Here is a 20,981-nt window from a genome sequence, read left to right as displayed (position 1 = left end):
CGCGACATTTTAAGGTTGTGATTTGTTTGTTAGTTTCTCATAGATAGATCAACTATATCCAATGAGATCCTATTTTCAGAATGTTTACACTTTAATATCTAAGAACCAGAACTGGAGGGAAGCTGTGGAATGTAGTACTCCCCGCCCCTGCCTCTGGAGTTTGGCTACAGAAGAACTGCAACTTAGGCTCTGTTGTTGAATTATCTGTAAGAACTCAGGCAAGTTACTTAATTCACCAAATGTGAGTGCTTTTAGGAACTAGGAAATGATTTCTAACTTGTAGAGTTCGATTGCTTTTTTAAATTTAGAACTAATATGTGTAAAATATCTTGGACTATCATCTGGCTTTTAGTGGAAACCTCAGATGGGAACAGCTTTTCTTATTAATAAAAACCACCACTGGGCAGGTGTCAGGGTACCTGGGTTTCTATCTACACTTGGGTGTGCTACAGCTGGCTTTATGGCTTTGGTTGAGTCTTAGACTGTGGGCTATTGATTGCTTTCTCTGAAAAATTAAAGACGGGATCTAAATCAGGATTTAAGGGGCGCTGGGGGCTCAGCCTGTTAAGGATCTGCCTCCCGCTCTGGTCATGATCCCCGGATCCTGGGATCTAGTCCCGCAACTGGCTCTTTGCTCAGCAGGGAGTCTGCTTCTCCCTCTCCTCTGGCTGCCACTCCTCTTGCTTGTGCTAGCGGTCTATCAAATATATACATAAAATCTTTTAAAAAGAAAATAAATAAACCAGGGCTTAAAAAAAGAAGAAACAATCGATCTATTGCTTTTCATCAAATTCTCCAAAGGAGTAAGACCATGAAAGAACATTTCATGCTTTCAGTCCCTTAAACTCTAAAATTCTGTGATTTACGAAATAAAGTTGATTTAAAGCTTACTTAGCATACAAATTTTAATTTTTGCTAATTGCTATTAGGATATGCTATGGTAGAGAAGGCTACTGATGTATACTAAAATTCATTAGGGCTAAACATATGATGTTTACAGTTCTATGTATTAATATTTGAAGACCCAGAAGTTCTTGTAGGATGAGACAATCACAGTAGAATGTATCATTTAAAATGAAGTCATAGTCACTGAGAAGAACATTCATTAAACAGTCTTTCAAAGGAATTAGAAATGAATATGTCTTATGAACTTAGAATCAGTGAGATGTAAACGGGCATGCATTATTGATTCCAGAAGACCACTCTGAAAATATATTTCTATACACTACAGAAAGCATGAGCTGACACTATTTTGCAGACATCTAGTGCATGAGGGGTAGGGTCTGATAGGGTGTCTGGTGAGAAAAACAAGAGAAGAGGTCTCAATCATGTGCTTTGAACCTGAGTTTTAGCCCAAGGATCTAACCTTTTACACACTGCTCAAAAGTGTGAAAAGTCCACAACAGACCACTTGACGGCTGAGGGCTCCTACCACCCAGAACTTCTGTGACTGATGAAACAGAACTCAGTTCACATTTATTAAGTATGTTAATTTCACTTCTTATTCACTGGTGTTTAGAGCATGCAAGGGGTGGTCATCTCCGAAGCTGTGGAAGTAGGCAGGGGGAGAGAGTGAACTGCTAAGCTTATCAAGCTCTTAGAAATCCTTCCATGGTGCAGGAGAAACAAGTGACTTCCCCTCCCACTTCTACTTAAAACTGGGGATGCCAGAGACAAAGAAATAGAGCTGGTACTAAATTACCATCTCCTTCCATAAGCGTCAAGGGTTTTTACAAAGGACTGAGGGAGACTTCCGCGAATAATACAATTTATGTCATTTAGGCTGAACTGACCCAAACTTGTCCTCATTCTCATTTCATACGATTTTTAAAAAACTGTGACTAGATATGGAGACAGTAGGCATTGTGAGTTCACAGACCTTCCAGAGGTGATCTACTTCCTTTTATAACTCAGTTTATATGCAAGAGAAAGCAGGTCTTCATGGAAGGTCTAACACATAACATCTAATTAAGACTTGAAAAGGGGTATTGCTAAAGATTACACCGAGGTTCAAATCCCTAAGGGAAAGTCAGGGTTTCTAGTGTAAGTGACGCCTTACTCAGGACCTGTTGGGGAGGAAAGGACGGAAGAAGCTTGGGCTTAAAGTATCCTACTGCTGAGATAAAAGAATGCCCGTCCTTGGGAGCAGGCTTGCATGCATGTAGAGCAGAGTTTGGAATTAGTTTACAGGCTCAGAACCGGGTCTAGGAAGATAAGTAAGTCTACACGTGATCAACCCCATAAAAAAGTTGATCATAATAACACCAACCCAACAAGAACAATAATTATGCTTCATATATATGGCGCCATTCTTTTGAGAAAAATGTACTTTTTATAGACATCATTTGGGGGTGCTATTTTTATAACTAATTTATAGAGTCTGGGAGTTAAAGAGGCAATTATTTATTTTAAGAGTGAAGCTTCTAGCCTTGTAAGGTGCTTGTGCGTAGTTTCAGTAACATTCTTTCAACCTCACTCCTGGAGACCCCTGCCAGGGTGTGGCCCGCTGCTCCTCAAAGCAAAAGCAAAATCTCTGCTGGGAAAATATCTAAGTAAGAGAAACCAACGGAAGGAAATCAACAATTACTTAGTACCCAGCATGTTCCAAGCACATGGTGCCGGGGTTTTAACACTTTGTTGCTCATTTATTCCTCACATTTAATCATTTCCTGTGAGATAAGAAGTAGTAGTTCAGAAAGTGTTATTGTTACAGTAAGATTAAATGAAGCTATGCACATAAAGAATTTAGTTCAGGCTTGGAAAGCAGCAATCCCTCAGTAAATGTCAGTCATACTCTAATTCCCTTTTATAGATGATGCCATTTAGACTCTGTTTTAGAGACTTCCTAACTGCCATAGCAAGTGACAAAGTAGGGATCTGAATTTGCCAGACATCGATTTGTCAGGAATATGTACCATTTTGAGTGAACTTCTCATACAGATTGGCATGGTTGTTCAAATATCAAAAAAAGTCCCATATCAAAAAGAACACAGGAATCAGCTCCCAGAATCATCCTGAGGCTTCAAGATTCAATTCAACAAGCCCCAGAATACTCTCATCTTGAGTTCCTTGTCTCTTACTAATTTCTCCTTCTTCTCCAACCTTTCTCAAACTGATGTTGCTGCTTCTCTGATTCCAGACCGCCACTAAGTAACAAAAAAGGCTTTAGTCTGTGTAAGATATTTTCTTTTCCCCATGTTTAATGGTAACTGATACTGCATTTCTTTCCAGTACACTGATGATGAGTGTTTTGAAGTGTCTTGAGCTTTGAGGAAACACATTTTTAAAAAATCAACATATTTTTGAAAGGTGCTTTCTGGAACTGTCTTGAATATCTTGAAGTGAATAAATATTTGAGCCCCATTCTTAAAGTTCCCCAGCAGAAGTCTGGCTTTCTTGCAAACCGATGGAAGAAATTCTGGACACACTATAGGTTCTTCCCGGAGCTCACCTGGGATGGAAATCCAAGCTTTCCTTGTATTCTCTTTTTTCAGATCAATCTGATTTCTTAACTTTTGGGGCTTCTCAGGAAACCAAATAACATTTCTCTTTCTTTGTTCTGCCTCTTTTTTCAGCTACTAGATTAAGGATAAAGCTATTAAGTTTATTGAATTTTTAAAGTACCCATGAAACTAGAGGTTTGGACTAGTTTGAGAATTAGAAGGCATTTTTGGACCTTACATTAATCGAGCTGGTCCATGTCTCTACCCAAATGTTAAGTCATAAATAAAGTCTTCTTTTTCTAGCTTAAACATTGCTGACAGATGTTTACGTGCTCATCGTCAACTTTTTTTTTAAAGACTTTATTTACTTCTCAGAGAGAGAGCAGAAGCATGGAGAGCTGCTGGCAGAACAGGCAGACCAGGCAGAGGGAGAAGCAGGCCCCCCACTAAGCAGAGAGCCCGATGCGGGGGCTTGATCCCAGGACCCTGGGATCATGACCTGAGCTGTAGGCAGAGGCTTAACCCACTGAGCCACCCAGGCATCCCTCGTCTTCAACTTTTAACCATCTCCCCATGCTCTCACTTCTGTCTTGGTTTTGGAACACACATTAAAAAAAAAAAATCAACATATTTTTGCAATAATTATAAACTCACCAAAAAAGTTGCAAAATTAGTTACACCCATCATGCAACTTTACCCTAAATCCAGAAACTGACTGACATCATACAACTGTAGACTTTTCAGATTTCACAATTTTTGCACTTTTTTTTTTAACAATGTCTTTTGGATGATTCTATGACCCTTCATCGTGTATGCATCTATATCATGTATGCATAGATCTGCACAACCATCACCACAACCCAGGTACAGAAGTGTTCCACCACCACAGGGCAACTCTGTCCTGCTACTCCCAGAGCCACACCCTGCCTCCTCTTTCCTAGCCTCTAAAATCACTTCTCTGTTCTCCATATTTACGTTTGTCTTTCACAGAATGATTTATAAATTGAGTATACAATATATATCCCTTGTTTCTTAGGAACAAAGAATAAATGTATCCACTTTTAGACATGAATCTCTAACTTCAGAGAATCCTATTTTGTTTCTAGCTTCTTGCTTTGCTTTTCTGGATATGTCCTTCCTTATTTTATCTCATAAAAATATGATATATTACAATTAGGTCAGGACCTGGTTTGGTTTTATGGCTTTTGAGGAAAATTTTAGTATGCTTTTCATGGGTACTCTGTTTCCCCTAGGGAAAAAAATGAGGGATGAAAACTGCTTACAACTAAGACGTTCTTTCCTTGTAGAAAGGATGGTTGCAATAGGCAGATTATCGTCCCCACCACCGCCATGTCCCTGTCCTAAGCCCAGGGACCCCTGTGTATGTTATATTACGAGGCAACAGAGAATTAAACTGACAGCTAGAGTTGGTTGCTAAGCAGCTGGCTTTCCAATAGGGAGATCATCCTGGATTATCCAGGTGGGTCAGTGTGATTACAAGCGTTCTTACTTGTGGGTGAGGGAGTAGAAGGGGAGGTTGGAGTTGATGCAGCATGGTAAGCATTTGAGAGTTATTACTGACTTTGAAGATAAAGTCCCGGAGCTAAGGAACTGACATGGCCTCCAGAAGCCTAGAAGAGCTAGGAGCCGTCTCCTCTAGAGCCTCCAGAAAGGAATGTAGCCCTGCTGCCACCTTGAATTGGGCCCAGTGTGACCCATTTTGGACTTCTGACTTCCAGAACTCTAAGATAATAACTTTGTGCTTTTTAAAGGTTTGTGGTAATTTTTTTACACATATAGTAAATTCAGAATGTTTTAAGCCACAGAAAGTCACATGAAGTCATAGAAAACAAACTCAGTGGGCAGCCCTGAAACAAGAAGAGGAGAAATTTTGTAGAAATACTTCTCTGTGCTCTTTAAGAGCAGAAGTCAATCTTGTCTGTCTAGACTGATGGTGAGTTAGCAGGAAGATTTGATAGGAGGTAGACCTATTATTTTTAAATTATTAGGTCAGAAGAAGAGGCTTCTTCTGAAGAGAGGTTTTATAACTGATACTCTCAAAACTTTAAATATTTCCTTAATTTTCCTTCCTGTAAACAAATAATAAATGTTAAGAAAGCAATCAGAAACTCAGCTTTAAACAATCTCTATTAAATGCAAAATAAAACAGATGCCATGCTATTTTTATTATGAATGAAAACATATCACACACTTAGTTCTGGCATATCATCCATTAACAAAGTTTTGTTCAGCACCTGATACTCCCTGGATGAATTAGCAGTGTGCTGGATATGGAGAGAGAAACTTCTCAAGGTGTTTACAAGTCTGTTTCCAAAGATAAGATTCACATGCAGATCAAGCCATAATTAACAACTCCACCAAAAAATGGATAAGGGTTCTACTTCTGTCAGACCTAAACTCTGTAGCAGTGATGAAAGCTCACGGAGGGCTTCCTTGAGATAGAGGACAGGAGCTGGGCTTGGAAGGAGGAGAACTCACACGTATGCAGATGGTGTGTATCAAGCAGCCGCCCAGCTTCACTGATGCTCACTGAGCGCTTACTTTGTACCAGGCACTGTTCTAAGTAATTTAATTAGTTATTTAATCCTCATATGACCCTACGAGGGAGGTATTATTATGATTCCCATTTTACAGATGGTGGAACAGAGGCCAGGGACTTAGTTGAAAGAGAGTTAAAATGAACTGGGATGGAGGAAGTCATCGGGTTCTGTATGAGACTGAGATGGGTTTAGGTGAGGACCCATTGCTTGGGTTCTTTGTATGCTTGCTACATCCTTGCAGGACCATCAGTCCCTAACAGCTTTCAGGAACTACGCCTCAGTGGTAACCAAGACACACTGGAAAAGGGAACACAGCAAGTCTAAACTGTAGACTTCTTGAGGGGAAATAAAATTCTTTAAGGTGAAGACTGTGAGGAAGAAGAAGCAAGGACTTTTCTGTTTTTATTAAAGAAGTAAAAGTCAACTAGCTCTGCTAAAGGTTTCAAGGGTTGTTACAAGAAGAAGAAAAGAGCATAAGGTGGAAAGCTTATGTATGCAGGAGACCTGTTGGTATCAATGAGAATGAATCGTGTTCAGGGGCTCAAGGTGGTGATCCCTAGGAATGAATACTGTACTTGGTTGGGTCCTTGGTCATGGAGAGAGGAGAGTTGTAGAAGGGTGATGAGGTTCCAAATGTGTCCAGTAACAACTCTGGCTTTTTAAAATTATGTTTACAATTAGTGCTCAAAGAAGATGTTTCTCTGTGGGGTATAATTATGTATGCAGACAAACTGTCTTATGTATCATCTATAATACACACTTGCCTTGTTACCTGGATTACTCCTCATTAAAGACATAGTTTAAACGAAACTACACCTTCAAACTGGAAAGAATGCTCTTTGAATACGTGAAGGAGCCTTTCTCTGAACCATTATCTTCAATTAGAAGGAAGAGTGCCTTTGACAAGAGTGGGCCAGTGATGGGCAAGGAGGACGGCAGGGCCAGGCCAAGTAAATGGGGAACAACCCTGAAATGTATTGAACACGGTGTTTTGTTTGTTTTTACCCTTGGAGTAGAAGTAGGTTTAGCATAAATATGTCAAGATTAGACTGTTTATAGCAGGTATTTATTTGCTTACTGAACCTATATGCCAAAAGGACTTATGCAAAGCCTTCAAAACTAAAAAAACAAATTCCTATTTGAACCATAATATCATCAGCATTTCCGTTGTGTCAGCATGCCTTTGCTGTTGAGCGTGTGTGCATATATGATGAGTATGAGATTTTATATGTCATGTATGTCTACATATATTGGTGTGTTGTTATTTTTACTTTTAAATTAGGTAGAAGAACATATTTCCAAAATGAAACAGCTCAGGCAATTTTAGGAAAACAGTATATACATGAGAAATACTGAGAGAACTCGGAAAAGCCTTAAATTGTACTTCAAGAAAAATGTAAAAATTGAGGAACAGCTACTGCGTCAGCATGTTAATGAGTATCTGAAGTAAAATATTATTGAAACTTTTATTGTGGAAAATCTTAAGCATAAGCAAACATAGAGAAAGATGATAAAATCAATTTCTGTGTTCCAATTACCCAGTTTCAACAATGGTCAATTTATTGTCAATCTTGTCTTGTCCATATCCCATCTACCCCCAGTTTGGTGGCTTATGGTGAAGCAAACCCCAGATCTCATATTAGTTCATCCACAAATGTTTCAGAACATAGCTCCAAGAGCTAAGTTTAAATTTTTAAAAAAAACTTAGCAATGATCACACTTAAAAAAACTATAGTTTCTTATAATATCTACTAAAACTCTCCTGTAATTTTTAATTTTTTGTTTTCTTATAGTTGATTGTCAGAATGATGCAAAGTATTTTTGTGTGACAATAATATATTATTGCATCTACTCCCTTGAAGGGATTTGAGGTTAAATTTTGTTTTAGCAACAAACTGTGTTATTTACTTGGGTTGTATGGAAGTTTATCATATGCATCCCACATTTTCTGTCATTCTCTTAAAGTTTTTTAAAAAATATTTATTTACTTATTTAAGAGGGAGTGGGGAGAGAGAGAAGGAGAAAGGTGGAGGGAGTGAGGGAGAGAGAGGGGCAGAGGGAGAGGGAGAGAGAATCTTAAGCAAGTTCCACACCTAGTGCAGAGCCTGAGGTAGGGCTTGATCTCACAACCCTGAGATCATGACCTGAGCCAAAATCAAGAGTCAGACACTTAACTGACTGAGCCACCCAGGAGCCCCTGAAACTGTTTTTTTTTTTTTTTTTTTAGTTTGTTTGTTTTTAATAAAAGCTAGATGATATAACATTAGTTTTCTGTATGTCATCTATTTGAGAAATGAAAATTGTCCTTATTTTAATAATTATAGGAACTACAAAGAACTGAAAAGCACATTTAAGTTACAGCAGCTCTCAGCCAACTGAGTGCATTGTTGATAGAAATTTTATAAGGGCTATGATCTCCAGCCATACTTCCCTCAAATTTCTCTGTCAGAGATGTGATAACACACCTGAGGTTTGGGGGTTTATTGATATAAAAATCAGTAAGCAGTTACTCTTTCTTTTTTTTTTTTTTTTTTTTTTGCAATTACTCTTTCAAATGGAATTTTAAGGATGCAACACACAGTGATAGCAAGGGCTGCAAATGAAATTGTGGCAGCCTAGAGCAAAGGTGCCAGTATTCCTATCCCTTTTGCTATTTTATATTTCAGATACTGTTCCAATCATTTAGTATAACCAGGAGAAATTTTGGTTCTTGGACTGGGAATCATGTAAAAACCAGTGCTACTTCTGGACAGAATGGAAAATGCAGAATCACAGTAAAACTACTCCAATTTAATATCTGTAGGATAGATTTGTGGTAGTGAAATTAACTTATTCCTTCTCTAATTTCCTCCTTTCTATTTGCTGGAAATTTGAGTTAGACACACACACATCCACACACACATGCGCGCCCACGCACACCCCTGGCACTTAAATTAAAACTTCAGATGATAGGAAATACTTAAGAAGATAGGCTATATTTTGTTATTACTTATTTCAGTGGGTATAACATATCTTAACTGAATTAAAATTCTTGCTTATTTCAATAGAATGTTTTTGAGTCACTTGGATATCTATAAAGGGGGAAGATAAAAACTTATCTCTACTCTGACCTTACATCAGATTAAAAAAAAAAAATCAATTCCATGAATTGTAGCTCTAGATGTAAAAAGCAAACAAATACAGCTTTTAAGTATAACTTAAAATTATAACTTCTTCCTACCTTAAAAGTAGACAAAGACTTTGTAGGCAACCCAAAAAGCACCAACAATAGAAGAAAAATGACAGATGCTTTATGTTAAAATTAAAAACTTCTGTTTATGAGAAGATACCATTAAGAAAGTGGGAGAAGGTTTTCATAATACATATATTCAACAACAGTTTTGTATCCATAATACATATATTCAACAACAGTTTTGTATCCAGAATATATACAGAACCCTTAAAGAAAAAGACAGACCATCCTTTACACATCCACCAGAATGGCTAAAAGGAAACAGATGGGAAATACCACGCATTGGAAGTAGAGCAAATGCAACCCTCAAAGTGCTGGTAGGACAGTTCATTGATACAGCTGGAAATCTATTTGGTAGTATCCATCAACTGTGATACAGCAGTTCTACCAAATATATACCAAATACAAATTTACCGAATAGAAATGGATACATCTGTTCACCAAAACACAAGCACTGAAATGCTCACAGCAGCATTGGTCTGTAACAGCTCCAAACTGGAAACCATCCAAGCACACATCAACAGCAGAATGGATACATACACTTCAGTATATGCGTACAACAGAATGCTGCAGAGCAATGAGAACGCACACGCCACAACCACACACGGCAATAACGGTGCATCTCGCGAGCATAATACCAGGTGAGGGAGGATGCACACAAAATTGTGCACAGTGTGTGGCTATATTTATGTGAACAGCAGAATGAATCTCTACTATTCAACAGGTATGTTCAGTTTTTAAAATTCACCAAGCTGTATGTGTAAACAAGCACTTTTATGCATGCATATTGTTCTTTATCAAAAAGTTACAAAGGCAATGACTCAGCACACACGTTCGGTGTGCCCCTGTGGTCTACTGCCCTGTAAAGCATGAACACATCATGGGCTTGGTGATCCTGGATTTGCTCTCGGTTACTGATTATCAGCGGCAGCCCCAGAGGTAAACCTTGAGTCTGTGGTGAAATCATATAGATCACTAGTAATCCAAGCATTTACCAAATGCAGATTGTGTTTGCAGACATTTCTTTACTTCCTTAATTCATATTTCAAGGTTCCCACTAAAGGATATCACTTTCCTGAGGCCTGCCTGTTGTCTTTAGTTCAGACAGTGAGTTTGCACTTCCAAGATGCTGTTTGTACTTCTGTGACTCTATTATTTAGGAAGTTTTAACTCGTTGGTTCTGCACTTACGGTATCAGTTATACAGTTAGCTCCCTAAGGGCAAGCATCTTTTCTGTGTCACAGAGCTCAGGGGCTTAGACGTATCATTCATAAGAAATAAATATTAGTTAGATTGTTTTTAGCACTCCAGATCTGTAGTCTTCTATAGTTGGACATTATTAAAAATCAAACCTAAGCATGACCTTCGGGTTGGTTGCTCTGTATTTTTCTTTTTTTTAAACAGTAGAAACTGAGGGCATTTTTTTCTTTAAATTTCATTTATTTGACAGAGAGAGATCACAAGTAGGCAGAGAGGCAGGCAGAGGGAGAGAGGTGAAGCAGGCTTCCCACTGAGCAGAGAGCTGAAGGCAGAGGTGTAACCCACTGAGCCACCCAGGCGCCCCTGCCCTGTATTTTTTAAAATAAGATTTATAATTAAACTCTGGAAAAATGCGTATTAGATAAACAAATAAGGCACTAGAGATTCTGTGCCAGAAGGACAGACAGGAGGAAGGTATGCTCTGCTTGTGTTGTTTCTGTTCCTGATGCTCTCCTTAAGAAATGCACAAACCAATGCTGTGAGTAAATAAATAATTCAGATAAAGGACTCCTGCCAAAATTGACATTTTCTGTAGGCATAACCAGATTACTCATTTTATTGATACAATCATGTCAAGAATTTATGACTTATTTATGAATGTCAAAATCCAGCAGAAGCAGAAGGAAGCAGAAGAGGCAGGAGATCAACAAATCGGTAGAAACATGGCTCAGCACACAAATTCATTTTCTTCTTCACAGAACATGCTTCTTAACGATTTGTTTAACTCCTTATTACCTTGCATGACACACCATGTTTCATAGGCAAGAGTCTAGAGTTTTAAACAGCTTAGGAACAGATAAGAGATGAATTAAAGATAAGGAATTGGCCTGAAAAGGGGTATAGCGAAATGAATATGAACATCAGCACTTTCTTGAAGATTTTCACTCACTGTCCAAATGACATTAAGAAATATTTATATAAATACCCATTAATCAGCCAGCTAGCTACCCAGCTTTATTCCTAAATAATGACTTTGTTACCAAGAGAGTTCATTTAATTATTTTGGATAAAAAGAACCAAAAGAAGCACTTTGATAATTCCTATATTTTTGCTCTCTCTTTTTTGTATCATCTCGTGCTACAGAATTCCTTCATAATAAATTCTTGTTAGATGCAAGAGTTTAAACATAACACCTAAAGGAAAATAGATTTCACACACTTTGCATATTTTACAGAGGAAATATAAACTAAATTTGAAAGTTCTTCAATGACCACAGAAGATTAAGTAAATGCTTTGCTCTTTTCCAAATGTGCCATAGTAAGCCTACATTTAAAATTGTTCTTCATAGGGCACCTGGTTAGCTCAGTGGGTTAAGCCTCTGCCTTAGGCTCAGGTCATGACCTCAGAGACCTGGGATCAAGCCCTGCATCGGGCTCCTTGCTCAGCAGGAAGCCTGCTTTCCCCCCTCTCTCTGCCTACGTGATCTCTCTCTCTCTCTCTGTCAAATAAATAAAATCTTAAAAAAAAATTGTTCAACATGAATACACTGAAAAAGTTTCATGTGACTTTCAGAATTTAAGTGGATGTCACCTTTGATTTTCAAAGCTTTCATTTCTGTAGCCATAGCATAGGTTCTATAATGGAGAGTCCCAGGAATTTGCACAAGGGTGTAACCTTTGGCTCATTTAAACTCAGGGAGAGTCTCATTAAAACGTTAAAAACAATCCTCCTCCTATAGACAGACCATGAGGCTAAGTGCCTCAGTAAAGGTTAACTACTGTAATTATGAGCCCCAAACTAAGCACTTTTGGGAGTCTTTGCCCAGCACACAGTAGAAAGAACAAAATCTTGGCAGTAACATTCACTGAGAAGCATCAAACTGAATTTGAGAAATTTTGAAAATGAATGTTGTAGGATTGGTCACTAAATCAACTCATTCATAAACAAACAACCAGCTATACCATGGCCGTTCACTGTATAACTCATCTCAGTTCTTAACAGGCTTACGTTGTCCTATATTAACCAGTATCTCATTAAGAATCCTACTAAAACCCAAACAATTACATGAAATGAATTTTCTGAAAATGGAACATCTGATCAATTTAAATACTAAAAAATGGAGAATTGTTCTATATGGGCAAATCCAAACTTCTACTATCAGACATAAAATACAGAGAAGAATTTTTATTTTCTCATTCAGAATTGCTACTTATATGCAGGGATAGCTCCTTTTTATTTTGCTATCGAAGATACACATATATTTTTAAGCTTATCAGCAGTAAGTTCCCATTTTAGCTGAACTATGTATCTATGGATGTCTGGTATGGGATTTCACAGTGGTTCAAATAATTAATGGGAACAAAAGGAAGTTTTAAAGGGCAAGATGTAAGTAAAAATGATTTTTTAAAAGATTTTATCTATTTATGTGAGAGTGCACAAGCAGGGGGAGTAGCAGGCAGAGGGAGAAGCAGGGTCCCGGCATAACTGGGATCCTCATGTGGGACTCCATTCCAGGACCCTGGGATCATGACCTGAGCTGAAGGCAAATGCTTAACCAGTTGAGCCACCCAAGTGTCCTGGTAAAAATGATTTTTTTTGGAGGGTGGGGCAGAGAGAAAGAAACACTTCAGCTTTATGATTTCCTACTATCTTCATCTCTTTCATCATGTGCTTATTTGTCAGGTTGTCCTTAATTTCATTTATGCATTCATTTAAGTGTAAGTAAAGACTAGATCCCACCTTCCTTACCCACTTAAGGACTCCAGAAATTCTCTCCCTTCTCTCCTGCATTACCAAATTTTTTCTTTCATCTAAGTCATTTCTATCACATAAAAACCCTTTGAAACCACTTTCCTTTCCAGCTATTTCAATTCATCTCCTTGTTCCTTTTTACTGTGAAACTGTGAGAGTCTTCTACCCTAGACTGTCTTCAATTCCACTTCTTCCTTTCTCTTTTGTGCCCAACCCAATTACGTTTTACCTTCTCCCACTCCCCCAGAACTGCCCATCTGGAGTTACTCAAATCCAATGGTGAGTTCTCAAGGCTTCATCTTCTTGACTTATTAGCATTATCTGATAAGTTAATCATGTTTAATCATCCTTGAAAAGCTTTTCTCTTTTGGATTGCAGAGCCCTATACAAATTTTGAACTGCATGAGTCCACTTAAATGTGATTTAAAAAAAAATATAGAACAGTATTACAAATAAATTTCCTTTTCCTTATGATTTTAAGTTTCTTTTATCTAGCTTACTTTATTATAATAATACAGTATATAATACATATAACATACAAAACATGTGTTTATCAACTCTTTATGTTATTAGTAAGGTATCTAGTCAAACAACTATTGGTGATTAAGTCTTTGGGGACCCAAAAGTTATACTTGGGTTTTCAGTTGTACAGGGGTTGGTGCACCAACCCTGTGTTGTTCAATGTTCAATTATACATTGCTCCAGGTTTTCCTCTTATTTCACTGGCCGTTACCTTCCAGTCTCTTGCTGGCTTTTACTATTGCCTAGACTTTTAATGTTGGACTAAAGGGCTCAGACAACTTTGACATCTTTTCTAATTAAACTCTTTTTGGTGAGCTCATCCAGCCATGGCCTTGATACCATCCATATGCTAGTAACTCCCAAATTCATATCTCTAGCTCAAACTTCATCCCTGAATTCTACCCAACTGTCAAGTAGGCAATTAAAACTTAATGACAAATAGGCATTAAAAACTCATCTCCTCCTCAAAACTAATTTTTCCCTCAGTCTTATCCATTTTGGTTCCCGACAACTCCAGTTCTTAAACGTATCTTCCAGTCATTCCTGATTCTTTTATCTCAGCCCCTGGACTCAACGTTAGAAAACTTGTTGGCTCAACCTTTAGACTATACCCACAGCTGAACTGGTTCTCATCACCTCCACTGCTCTCAACCTACTATAAGCCAATGTCATCTCCTGCCTGATTATTCCAGTAACTTGCTAGTTTCCTTGTGTCTAGTCTTGTCCCTTTGGAGTCATTATCAGCGCAGCAGTCACATGGATCCCATTAAAACTTAAGTTAACTAACATCACTTCTCTGATAACCTTCTGCTGGCTTTCTATTCTACTTAGAGTAGAAATCAAAGTCCTTTCAGTAGCTTACCCGGCCATTCTTTCTGTCACCTCTCTGACCTTTTCTTCCACTACCTTTCCCTCACTCTCTCCCGTTCCCCTATTGGCCTCTTTGATGTTTCTTTAAAAGGAATCTGGGGGAAAAAAAAAAAGGAATCTGGGGGGAAAAAGCGACCTGCAGCTCTCTTTCACTTCATGACCTTTGCTGTCTTCTCTGCTTGGAAAGCTCTTCCCCAGAGAGCAGTACGGCACCTCACCCTTCATGTCTTTACTTAAATGTCACCTTCTCAGAGACTCCTTCCCTGACCACCTGATTCCAAATGTCAGTCACATTACTTTTCCCCTCAGCACTTCTACACTGTTCTCCTTCTCTGCTTTATTTTTCTTCCCCACAGCACTTACAGCCTTCCAACAGAATAATGTATACATAATATATAATTTACTTATTTTCTTTATTGTTTACCTCTTACCAATAGAACCTAAGCCCCAAGACAGCAGAAAATTTGTCTGTTTCAGTCACTGAAGTATCCCTGGAGCCTAAGAGCATTTGGCACATACTAGGTACTCAATAAATATCTGTTGAGTGAAAAAGTCTCTTTAACCTCTCTGCTTTTCTCACTAGAATATAAGTTCCTTTGGGGCCGGGATCAGGTCATATTCATCATTCTGTCTTGCAAGTTTAATATAGCATCTGGCAAAGAGCAGGTGGTCATTAATATTTGCTGAGGCGAGCTGTTGAAGAAAAACACACTCTACCATTCTTTGAGTATGCATTCCAAGATGCACAGACGGATGGGAGAGGACCACATAGATGATACAGAGAAGAGACAGAGAAAGTCAGTTAGCCAACACTTATGTAAATATTAAATTTTACATTATGTAAAAATGTTGGTAGAATTGAGGAAATAAACTGTGGCTAGTCAGGTTCTTGACTTCTACCATCAAGAGAGTAGGAGTAAGGAAATTAATCATAATCGCTTGGGAATATTTGAGGTATTCAATGCTGCTACCTCCTCAGGAGAGCCACTAACATTTGTGGAATATTTATTATGTGCCAGATTTTTTGATGCAATTTCCAGTGGCGGCTCACTGGTGTTTTCTTGGCCCTTCAACCCTCTAGCTCCAGTCTGAATAATTGCATTTCTCTCTGTGGTGGCACTTTCTTATATAAAAGCACAATCATACAAGTTAATAATATTTTTTGTTCTTCCCTCCTTCCCTCCACCTCTTTCTCCTTAATGGAAAAAATATTCATAAAAATAGAACAGTTGCTTTGGGAGTTTAGTTTGCTATATAAAATCCAGGATAAGTATTTTAAGCAGGCCCATACAATGGAGGCAGTTTTAAATGGCTAAACCAGCTTTTAAAGCAGCTCCTTTGGTAGTAAAATGTTCACTAAAAGGAAAATAATGATAAGCATAAAATTTTGACCAGTGGTTACTCTGGAAGGTGGTGGGGACTTCCTAAATTATTGCAGACACTTAATTTCTTAAGCTGGATGGTGAGTACAAGGGTGTTCATTTTGTTACTTTTTACGGATTTTTATGAAATGTACATTTTTATGAAATATTAAAAAAAGAAACAGCTCCCTTAGACCAAGACTCTTCTCAAGCAATTATTTAAAGATCTTTAATGTACATTGGACTTGAGCTCACCAAAGTCACTTCTATAGCACAGAAATTTTCTATGATAAAATAATTGCAAGCATTTTAGCTATGAATGACTTTTATGTAAGAGCTATTCAACAATGGAGGTTAAAATAGCTTTTTCCTCTGAAGTTATATACTGATTCATTTTGTTTATTTATCAGTCATTTGTTCAAACTCAAAATGCTCTTCTCTTAGCACCAACATCATTGGAATTCCAGCCAAGACAGAAAAAGCCTATTTAATGCAAGGAATTCTAGTGATGATACCAAGGCCGTCACCACTAAATGCAACTATAATTAGGTAAAAATACATTTAGATCCAAATTAAGAAGGTAAATAGCATAGAAGCAGAAGAAGATAGGATTATTGGTGAGCACAACCGAGGGTATAAACTTGTGGAATCACTATGCTATATACCTGAAATTATTGTAACACTGTGTGTCGACTGTATTTAAGGAGGAGGAGAGGGAGGAGGAGGAGGAGGAGGGGGAATGAGGAGATGATGATGATGACAGGACTCTTGGTCTTCACATTCCTACAAGCTCTTGGCTTCAGCCGGGCAGGAGAGAAGCACCTGGCCTGGAATAGGTGGGTTATGAGAGTTTGGAGCCATGGCTATCCAATAAAAATATGACGCAGCCACCTTTTTAAATTTTTCTCATAGCCACTTTAAAAAAGAAACAGGTGAGATTCCTGTAAATTGTGTAGCTTATTTAACCCAATATATCCAAAATATCATCAACTCAATAGGTAATTGATATAAAGATCATTAATGAGAAGTTTTACATTGTTTATCTCATCATGAGTCTCTGAAATCTGGTGTGTACTTTATACCCAAAGAGTGGACCCAGGTGTCTTGAAACCTAATGTTACACAATTTTGGATGATGCCCTCTTTAAGAAAAAGATACCAGCTACTAATAAAAAGTTAGGTGTGAAAGTGAATACTGATTTAAAATGAGAAAAGACATCACTAGGAATTACTAGAGATTTGAAGATTCAGGTCTTTCTCTTTTGACAACTCTGGGCAATTCACCAGACACAGGTACACAGAAGTGATTCCAGTGTAGCTTCTCTTCCTGCCTTGAACACCACAACCCCTGACACTCACAAAAACCCCTTGAAGTCAGGGTTTCTGAAGTGTGAGTGTCATTAGTGCCTAAGCTGAATTGTGTCGCTCTAAATTTTTTTTTTAATATTTTATTTATTTGATAGAGAGAGAGGTCACAAGTAGGCAGAGAGGCAGGCAGAGAGAGGGAGAAACAGGCTCCCCACTGAGCAGAGAGCCCTATGCAGGGCTCGATCCCAGGACCCTGAGATCATGACCTGAACTGAAGGCAGAGGCTTAAACCACTGAGCCACCCAGGCGCCCCTTGTGTTGCTCTAAGTTCTTATGTTGAAGTCGGATCCCCTGCAACCTGAGAATGATACCATATTTGGAGAGGAGATCTTAAAAGAGTGAGGTAAAATAAGGCTATTGGGGTAGGTCCTAATCCATTTGATTGGTGTTCTTGGGAGAAGAGGGGGAGATTCCAGGGGCACGGGTACACGGAGGTAAGACCATGTGAGGACTGAGCAATAAGGAGGCTGCAGGCCAAGGAGAGAAACCTTGGGAGAAACCAACATTGCTGGCACCTTGCTCTTGGATTTCCAGCCTCCAGAACCATGAGAAAACAAACTTCTATTGTTCAAGCCGCCTAGTCTTTGTTATGCTAGCCAGAGCAAGGAAGACAATTAGCTTCTTGCTAAAACTTCTGCTGAGGGACTTTGTTCTTTCCTGTCTCATCCCCTTGCTCAATAGCACCCTCTTCCTCTCGGTTCTAATCCAACCGGACTCCTGCCTTCCCTCCTTAAGGTCTTCCTTGTGGAGACCTCTGGGGCTCAGAGCACTAGAACTCTCACTGACCCACATTCATTTGGTAAGTGAATGTGAGTTTCCATGTGACTTCCATGTGACTCTTATATTATTATCATGTAGTAGGACTTTTACTTTTCGACAAATAATATTTCTCCCTTACTAGGCGAATCCTTTGAAGACTATCAGGGACATCGGAAACATTTCTTGAGTAATCCTTTTTGAATGAGGAGAGAGGAGTTCCTATTCAGGGCTGTAGGATGGTTAAAAAAAAAAAAAGGTTTAAAAAAAAACACAAACCCATATAGTTTTAAAGTGAAAGGATAACCTGCCTTCTGCACTAAACAGAGAGAACCGTCCTCATAACAGTGGTGGCGGAAGTCCCTTGCTCCCTCCTGCCGGAGGCACTGATCCTTGTTTCTGCCGTAACCACCCATTCCTGGTTGTTGCCTTCTGTTTTTCTACTGCTTACACCAGCAACGGAAGTTCACAAGAGTATCTTCCAAAAAGCTTTGGCCAGAACCAAAGGAAGTGAGTACATTCAGGGGATGAAAGGATGATTCAACCTCTTTGTGTGTTTAATTCTTGGTATCCCTCCTGAAATTGCTGAAAAGAATGCCAACAAGTTGTAATTACCATGGTGCACCCTGGGAGGTGGACATCTGCCAGGACTCACTGGATTTCAACCAACAATCCATTTTAAGTAAGTCACTGAAAGAAATGAGCATCTATTCTGGTCATCTATAGAGAATATCTGTGACCCCTAAAAAGTATACAAACATGCTTGATACACAGCTTCATAAAGCCATGCTTCTTACCGGCATTTTTGGTGCAGGAGTCGATGTGCACTAAATATAATATAGTAATTCATGGAGAGTGGGTGACAGAAAGTGGCCAACACTTGGTCTCAGAATATGTGTAAACTTTTCAAAGAGCTACCCACAGGGAAATGTACACTTATTTTCTTAGTGAGAAAACATAGCTGTGTTCAAAATATTTATCAAATGCTGTATTTTTCCAGGGAGGGGGCTGGGGGACATCCATCACCATCCTTAGGAAAGTGAGAGGACTGCTTTTGCCATCAGAACAGCTTCCAAGGCCCTCGTGCCAATTGCCGTGTGGAATGATTCATCAGCTTCAGAAACTTCCTTGGGAGCTGAGTGGGCAGTCATGAATCATCTCTCGCCCTTTGCACATATCATTACTGATCTCCTTGGAATATTATATGAAAATAATACCTTGCATTTTTGTGAAGAATGCTTTTCCTGATGGCATCAGACATCGGGGCTGGAGTAAAAGCAGGCCCTGGTGAGCTGTGTACGCTGGGATTGGGTATGTTCCAAAAACGTTTGCAAATGCTGTTTTGAGTCTGAGTCAATACACCTGATCCGCAAGGTTGTGGCAGGCAGTTGTGGTGCTGGCAAAAGCACAAGGATTCATTTTGGGGGATTAAAAAGAAACGATGAATTTTATCCCCTTCACAGTCAACTTGAAGGGGCACTGTACACTTGAATTATCGTGTTTTGTTATGGATAAGAAAGTAATCCTAGGAAAATCAACCTTTCCTTTAAAAAACATGGTGTACATACACTGAGAAAAATACTGAGTGTGCTTTTCCCCTTTGATACAGTGATTTCTCATTTGTTTGGCTAGAGCTGATACCATAAAAGTTTATCCTGGGGGAAGGAAGAGCTAGAACCTCGAAGTCTTTGCATTCCAATCCCAAACTTATCACCAATTTGCTGAGTAGTTTTGGAGCTACTTGGACACCTGGAGATACCCACTGAAGTCGACTAACGTATTTTGTCAGCAACTGGAGACGGAAGTCATTTTGTCGCAAGATCAAAAGCAGATGAGATGTCTCCTCGAACATGTTGTTACAAGTAGCAACAACTGCAGTGGCAGGTTTGAGCCTTCATATATAAATAAACAGCTCCTGTCAATGGTGAACAATTCAGCTGACGTGACTGAATGCAGCTTGTTGCTCCTGGAAACATGTTCTATGAAGAATAGTTGATGGAAATAAGGATACTCAAATTTGTAGGAAAGAAGATTCAGGGAAAATCTAATAGTGTCTCTTTCTAGTGGTAAGGCCTCTGTGAAGAAGGAGAATTAAACTTGTTTTTCCTTGTGTGAACTCAGAGTATAAAATACACATGGAAACAGATTTCAGACTGACTCTGGGGACTATTTTCTAATAGCTTCTTAGAGATGATACCACAATACCAAGTAACATCCCTTCCCTGGAGGTGTCCAAGTGGACACTAGGGGCCATGTGGAAGATAAACTGTGATTTCATTCCCCTTCTTCAAGGTTTCAGGGACCATGGGAAAAAAATAAATAAAAGCAAAGGGGCACTGTAGAAACAGAGACTGTAGTTTTTCAATTTTTCTCACTAAAGATATTTTGTCACCATTTAACAAAATAAAAGACATTTTAAGCTAAGAAGAACAGAAAAGAATTACTGTAAGAATGGCTAGTTCTTGAATGCTATCAAGAATAATTCAATATATTAAAATCTATGAAAGATATATCGTTTACATAAATTAAAACATACAATCAATATGTACACACACGTGCACACACACACACACACACACACACACGGGTAGGAAGAAGACATATCAACTCATGAGCATTGTTATCTCCAGATAGGGAGAGGAAAAAGGGACTAGAGTAGTGTTGGAAAGGACAACTTTGTCCTCAATATTTTATTTATGTAAAAAAATGATAGCACAAAGAGGATAAAACATCCACATTTGTCAATCTCTCAAACAAAACATCAAGCTTTACTATATTGCCTTGATTTTTCTCATTTCAACAGCCACCGATGTAAACTATATTGTCCATTATTACTGATCCATGGGTTGTTATCTGGGGGACAGACGACTATTCATTTATCAACTGTACCCTACAGGCTTACAATGGGGTGTGAACCA

At 38.6% G+C, this 20,981-nt stretch overlaps 1 protein-coding gene across 2 annotated transcripts in view; it reads right to left on the bottom strand.

Moving 5' to 3' along the window:
* Positions 1-20,981, bottom strand: part of DLC1 (DLC1 Rho GTPase activating protein) — a 418,852-nt gene that overhangs the window by 77,621 nt on the left and 320,250 nt on the right. The window lies entirely within an intron of this gene.

This window comes from Meles meles, chromosome 2 (assembly GCF_922984935.1).
Source record: "Meles meles chromosome 2, mMelMel3.1 paternal haplotype, whole genome shotgun sequence".
Lineage (NCBI taxonomy): Eukaryota > Metazoa > Chordata > Mammalia > Carnivora > Mustelidae > Meles > Meles meles.
The sequence above is the reverse complement of the archived record's forward strand: the minus strand, read 5'-3'. Positions and strand labels throughout refer to the sequence as shown.